This window comes from Dipodomys ordii, unplaced genomic scaffold (assembly GCF_000151885.1).
Source record: "Dipodomys ordii isolate 6190 unplaced genomic scaffold, Dord_2.0 Scaffold10, whole genome shotgun sequence".
Classification (NCBI taxonomy): Eukaryota; Metazoa; Chordata; class Mammalia; order Rodentia; family Heteromyidae; genus Dipodomys; species Dipodomys ordii.
The window spans coordinates 1214304-1221842 of NW_012267226.1; positions in this window are offsets into that span (position 1 = coordinate 1214304).

A 7539-nucleotide genomic window follows, 5' to 3' on the forward strand; every position below is an offset into this window, starting at 1 on the left:
TGTTGCTTTGATTTGCATTTCTTTTATGACTAGAGAGGTTGAGCATTTCTTCATGTGTCTATTGGCCATCCTTCTTTCCTCTTCAGAGAAGTTTCTCTGTAAGTTTTTAGCCCACATATTTATTGGGCAGTTGTTTCTTTGAGGATTTTTTGTTGGGGGATTTAATGTTTTGAGTTCCAGGTGTATTTTAGATATGAGACCCTTGTCCATTGTACGGCTAGTGAAGATCTCCCAATCCATGGGCTTTCTATTCCTTTGCCATGCAGAAGCTCTGCAGTTTCATGCAGTCCCATTCATCCAACCTTTCTTTGATTTGTTGTGTTTCTAGATCTCTATTTAAAGAAAATTCCAGCCTGTGCCAAGGAGACCTAGGGTTTCTCCTGTTCTGTCTTGTAATGTTTTCAGGGTGTCTGCTTAGGCTCTGAGGTCTTTGATCCATTTGGAGTTAATTCTGGTGCAGGGTGATATATAAGGATCTAGCTGTAGTTTTCTACAAGTGATTAACCAATTTTGCCAGCACAATTTTCTGAAGGGGCTGTCTTTCTTATATTCTCTTTTTTTAGTTCCCTTATGGTTCTGTGGGTTCATTTCTGGGTTTTCAATTCTATTCCATTTGGACCACAATCATTCTAACTTTGCCTCCAGAGTAGCTGGGATTATAGTCATGCATTATCATGTCTGGATTTTTTTTAAGTATTTGGATTAAAGCTTGTTTCAGGGCTTTGAGGCTCAAGGGTGGAATTCTGCCACTTGAGCCACACCTCCATTTCCTGCTTTTTGCTGGATTGTTGGATATAAGACAGAGGATTTTCTGTTCCGGCTGGCTGTGAACTTTGATCTTTAAATCTCAGCCTCCTGAGTAGTTAGGATTGCAGATGTGAGCCACCAACATCTTCTTTTCTTTCTCCTCCTCCTCTTCTCCTCCTCCTCCTTTTCTCCTCTTCCCCCTTTGCTCCTCCTCCACCTCCTCCTCCTCCTGCTTCTCCTCCTCCTTCTCTTCCTCCTCCTCCTCCTGCTTCTCCTTCTCCTCCTGCTCCTCCTCTTCTTCTTTCTCCTCCTCCTTTTTAAGTAGGTTCTTACTAAATTTTGTCTTGGCTAGCCTTTGTGGTTCTCCTATCTCTACCTCTAGAGAAGTGAGTCACCATAGCTGGAAAGGAGACAGAACTTTTGCCTGACTCACTGGGGTGACAATATCAGAAGGAATTCCTATAATCCCAACCTTCTCTCAACCTTTTCTAATTCATTTCGTCCTCCCTCTAAACTTTGTGAATATATATGTATGTATATGCATATATATTTATATTTATATTGTACATTTATATTTGTGCTAGTACTGGGGCTTGAACTCAGGGCCTGGAGCTCTCATTTGGCTTTTATTGCTTAAGAATGGTGCTTTACCACATCAGCAACGCTCCATTTCCACCTCTTTTTTGCCAATCCTGGGGCTTGAACTCAGGGCCTAGGCATTTCCTCTGAGTTTTTTTTGTTGTTCTTCAAGGCTAGCTCTCTACCACTTGAGCCACAGCACCACTCCTGAATTTTTCTGTGTATGTGGCACTGAGGAATTGAACCCAGGGCTTCATGCATGCTAGGCAAGCACTCTTCTCCTAAACAGCATTCCTAGCCCCTATGTCTAACTCTTTGCTGTTTGATTGGACATAAGACTTTCACAGGGCTGGGAAGGTGGCTCAGGGGTAGAGCGCTTGCCTTGCATACATGAGTCCCTGGGTTTGATTCCCCAGTACCACATAAGCAAAAAGAAAAAAGCCAGAAGTGGCGTGTGGCTCAAAGGGTAGAGCGCTAGCCTTGAACTGAAGAGCTGAGGGACAGCGCCTAGGGCCAGAGTTCAGGCCTCATGACTGGACTCCCCCCAAAAAAACAAAGACCCTCACAGACTTCCCTGCTTGGACTGGCTTCAAACCGAGATACTTAGATCTCAGCCTTCTGCCTAGCTAGGATTGTAGGCATGAGCCACCGGCATCCAGATTCACCTCATGTACTTTTTATTCTTCTGATGTAGATTGTAAACATGTATTGGATGGATTTATATCCTGTTTATGGCCATGGCTCACACAGTACAAAGTAGAGTTTACATTCACATAAGGCAAATCTTCATGGGCATTTAGTGGTGAGGATTGCGTAGTATGGGCTATTATAGAACCCAGACAGTATGTGATAAAATGGGAAAGTATACAGCAGAGACTGTGGTGTCTCTTTGATGGCCACAAAGGGAGAGTCTGGGTTTCCTCCTTCTTGACATAAGTTTCTTTTTGGATTCTCCACGTGTAAACTTCCTCTGAAGTGATCCTTCTTTGATCTCCAACAGAACATGCTTCTTTGTGGTGCTATCCCCATCCCTGACCCCCTGTGCCTCTCCTTCCCACAATAGCCAGGGTACTCTGCAGAGACAATTCTGTCTGCACAGTAGTTTTGTGTTTCCTTAGTGTCCCACAGAAAAGGGGGGTTTCAAACTTAGAGGTCTACAGTGTCACTGAAGGGTCATTCTCTCTTGTTTTTTCTTCAGATAAATGGGTGCCAGTGTCTCTGGGCAAAGGGGATCTAACCATGAACAGCGATCCTCAGATCTCAGCCTCCTGAATAGGATTATAGGTGTGCTTCACTAGCACCTGGCTGCTGTCTTTAATTTTTGCCAGACCTGGGGCCTGAATTCAGGGCTGGGCACTGTCCCTGAGCTTCTTTTGCTCAATGATAGCACTCTACCACTTGAGCCACAGCCCTATGTCCCGCTTTTTCAGTTTAAGTGGTACTGAGGAATTGAACCCAGGGCTTCATGCATACTAGGCAAGCACTCTACCACTAAGCCACATTCCCAGCCCTGCATTCTTTTTTTTTTTTTTTGGTTGTCATGGGCTTGAATTCTGAGCCTGGATGCTGTCTCTGAACTCTTCAGCTCAAAGCTAGTGCTCTACTACAGCACCACATCTGGCTTCTGTTTATATGGTGCTGAGGAATCTAACCCAGGGCCTCATGCATGCAAAGCAAGTACTCTATCACTGAGCCACCTTCCCAGCTCTCCTGCATTCATTTTTGAGGAAGGTTTTCTTTTCCCTTGTCACCCCTCTTTCCTTCTTGTGGTTTCCTTTCTCCTAAACACCGCCAGTTTCTCCTCCAGGTGCAAAAGAGATGGAAAGGATTCAGAGTTTCGTGATGCTTTGTTTTGGTTGCATTTTTCTTCTATTATTATTATTATTTTAATGAAAAAGGCCAGGAGGTCATAGAAATGTGAGACAAATGGTAGATTCCTTAAAGTTTGACGCCTGACCAAACCAATGGTTCCCCCTTGAGAAAGACAGAAGTGATCCTAATAGATGAGGTGGATGGAATATAGTGAACAATGGTAAAAGTGTGTGGTTGTAGGGAACATGGCGGACTGAATAGCCAGACAGAGTGACACTAATCTTAAGGTAGTCCTTAAGTCTCAGAAAAGTGTAGAGCTTGCTGATAACCACAGTGTGAGTAAGCCGATCACCAGAGAAATGGGAATAGCTGGAAAGAACCTGAGATAAGCAGAACAAAGACCCCTTGCATTTCAAACCTGAAGCAAGACCAGCCAGATTGCACCAACAAAGTGCTATATCTGCATTTGCTGTGTCTGCAGTATCGAGTATCAACCAATCATGTGTAGGCCTAAATGAAATTCCTAAGCTTGCTCACTTTGTATTATAAAAGCTGTGAAAAACCAGGGGTCATGGCCTTCCTGCATAACCAGCTGTGACTGTGTGTACATATGGATGTCCAGGCTGGAGCTTGCAATAACGCGTGACTCTCATGTGCTTGCATCGGAATCGGCTCCTTGGTGGTCCTTAGGGGTCCCTATCTGGGCACTTCACGGACAATCATTTGTTCATGCTGAGTTTTGGGGGTATGGGGAACCGAAAGCACCAGCGAGGGGGCTTGAGTGGCCTGTGGAATTTTTGTGGGCAGGGCTCTCAGCAAACAGTGCCCCAGGTGGGCAAATCCAGTGTAGCAGTAATGTTACTTTGGGAGGCAAAGAATTGTCTGGCCTTGGGCTCCCACTCACCATGCAGAGACAGGAGAAATGAATAAACCCGGGAACATTTTTTAAGAAGCATCCACAGAATTCATACATCTCTCTAGAGAAGCAGCCTCTGTGGGCAGTTTGTGGTTTAACTCAGAAGTGCAGGGTTGGAGGAGAAAGGAGGGAGAATGTTGGTTGGTGGGTTTTTGTTTTTAGCTCTGTTAGCATCTTCTGTTCCCTGTGCTAAGCAAGCTGTTGACAAGAGACTCCTTCAAAAGTGCAGTGTTTGATTACTCTGGCCTGGTACTCAGAGACTCACAGACAAGCATCTTCTTCAGTCTTCTCTTCAGTAGTTTTCCTGCTGACACATAAAACTACACATCATCTCTGGGAATACTTTTATTATTATTATTACTTGGTGCTGCTTCTGGGGCTTGAACTTATGGCCTGAGTGTTGTCTCAGAGTGCTATCACTTGAGTCACAGCTCTACTTCTGGGGTTGTGTGTTTGTGTGTATGTGTGTGTGTGTGTGTGTGTGTGTGTGTGTGGTGCTTAATTGGCTATAAGAGCCTCATGCACTCTAATGCCCAGGCTGACCTTGAATGAATGATCTTCAGATCTCAGCCTCCTGAATAGCTAGGATTACAGGCATGTGCCTCTGGTGCCTGACACTATACATTTACCTCTTCTTCCTTCCTTCATATTTCTGTGGTTCCTTTCCATCTCCCCTGGCTGCCTCCATCTGAAGAATCTTTTGTCCATCGTCTTCTGAATCCCCCACCCTTTCAAGAAACCATGTGTGATATGATCACCAGATGTAATCTTTTATCATAAACAGGATCCCCATTTTACTTCCTGAACAGCCTGCTACACAAGTTATGAAATCTTCAACAAACGGCTTATCTCTCTCCATTTTTACAACCAAGCCTATGATTGAACCATTTGTCTTTCATAAAAATTTCCAAACTGTAGGCCAGTGGTTTATACTTATAATTCTAGCTGAGATCTGATGATCATGGTTTGAAGCCAGCTTGGGTAGACAAATCTGAGAGCCTCTTATCTCTAATTAATCATCAAAAAAAAAACTTTAAGTACACCACCAACTTTGAGCTTCAAAAAAAGCTCAGAGTATTTGCCTAGGCCCTGAGTTCAAGTTCTAAGACTGTCTCACACACACACACACACACACACACACACACACACGCACATACACATACACACATACACACACACTTACTTGCTATTTTATAGTTAAGAAATGGAGACACAGGTTAAATAGCTTGTCCAAGATTAACTCATTGACAGGCAGCAAAACCATGAGACTGATGTCTCATGGACTCTTATCAGTCATACTTGTGCATTGTTCTACCTGGGCCACCATATCAGCCACAGTGCCCTGCCTGATTGTTGGGGACATGAATTATGGCATCTTCAGATGGGTGGCAAATCCCTGCATATCACTGTCAAGGCTGGGCCTGGTGAAGCTATCTGGGTCACCCATGTGGACATTTTCTCAACAACAGCATTATATTCATGTCCCATGAGAGAGAGAGAGATACCAGAGCCTCTTCCTTCTGCTTTGGTGCAGGAAGAGCTGTAGCTTCAAAGAGAGTGAGAATTTTATTTTATTTTTTATGTTTATTTTATTTTATTTTTGTTGGTTGTGGGGCTTGAACTCTGGGCCTGGGCAGTTCCCTCAGCTCTCCAGCTCAAGGTGAGCACTCTACCAATTGAGCTACTTCTGGTTTTCTGGTGGTTTATTGGATAAGAGTCTCACAGACTTTCCTGCCCAGTCTGGCTTTGAACAGTCATCCTCAGATCTCAGCCTCCTGAGTAGTGAGGATTACAGGCATGAGCCACTGGTGGCCAGCCTGAGAGAAAATTTAGCGCTGATCTCTGGGCTACTGCAGAACTAGCCTTGTAGAGGCCGCTTCTGCTTAGGAATGTCATACATTGCTGGGCCCCGCACCTGACAGCCATCCAGCCACACGGTATGTTCAGAAAGCCAATAGAAGCCACTGCAAAAGCCTTCCATTTATGTTATGATCCTCCTCTTCCATCATGCCAGACAAAGGAGTCAGTGTGAGAGTCACCTTCTTCCCAAATGAGGATTCAGGGGTAAGGGATCATGTCTCAGGGGGACAAAGAGCCTTAGCTCCCTTGGAGGAGGGGCATCACCTCTTCCTGGCACATTTGGCTGCATTACCTCATTCAGCTCCCATTCGTTGCTGCATGTGTTCAGCAAGTTTTTGGTTCCGAGCTACTAGTAGCAGTCATTAGGCCCTGGCATCTTCTTAAAGATAAGAAAAAAATGTTCCCATTTCTCCTACTGAGAAGCTCCTCCAGGGCAGTCAGCAAGAGTCTGAAAAGTTTAGTTCTGAGATTGCTGCTAACCTTGTGTGTGAGCACACAAATTACCAGCTCCTCTGGGACACAGGAAAGGCAGTACTCAGAGGCAAGTTTATAGCTCTGAGCTCCTACATCAAGAAATTGGAGAGATCTGAAACTAACAATTTAATGACACATCTAAACCTCCTTGAAAAAGAGCAGCAAGATAAACCCCAATCCAGTAGACAGAAAGAAATAATTAAAATTAAATCAGAATTAAATGAATTAGAATACAAAAAAACTATAGAAAGAATCAACAAAACAAAGAGTTGGTTCTTCAAAATACTTAACAAAATTGACAGACTCTTAGCAAATCTTATCAGAAAAAGAAGAGAACACACCCAAATAAATAAACTCAGAGATGAGAATGGAAACATCACCACGGAAACAACCAAGATTCAGAACATTATAAGGGAATACTTCTCAAAACTTTATGCTAATAAGCTTGCGATCTTGACAGAAATGGACCTTTTCCTAGCAAATATTGACATGCCAAAACTAAACCAAGATGAGTTAAACTATCTTAACAGGCCCATATCAAGTGTTGAAATAGAAACAGCAAGAAGAGACCTTCCAGCTAAGAAAAGTCCAGGACCAGATGGTTTTACAGCGGAATTCTACAAGGCCTTCAAAGCAGAGCTCACACCAATACTCCTCCAACTCTTCAATGAAATTGAAAGAGAAAGTTCACTACCGAACACATTCTATGAAGCCATCATAACCCTCATCCCAAAACCAGGCAGGGACTCATCAAAGAAAGAGAACCATAGACCCATTTCTTTAATGAACATTGATGCAAAACTTCTCAACAAAGTTTTGGCCAATCGACTTCAACAATTCATCCAAAAAATCATAGGATCAAACAGGATTCATTTCAGGGATGCAAAGCTGGTTCAATATATGCAAATCAATATTATTCATCACATCAACAGGAACAAGGATAAGAACCACATGGTTATCTCAATAGATGCAGAAAAAGCATTCGGCAAGATCCAACACCCCTTTATGATGAAGATTTTGGAAATATTAGGAATCCATGGAACATTCCTTAATACAACAAAGGCTGTATATGAGAAACGTACAGCCAGCATTATACTTAATGGTGAAAAACTAAAGCCATTTCCTCTTAACTCAGGAACAAGACAAGGATG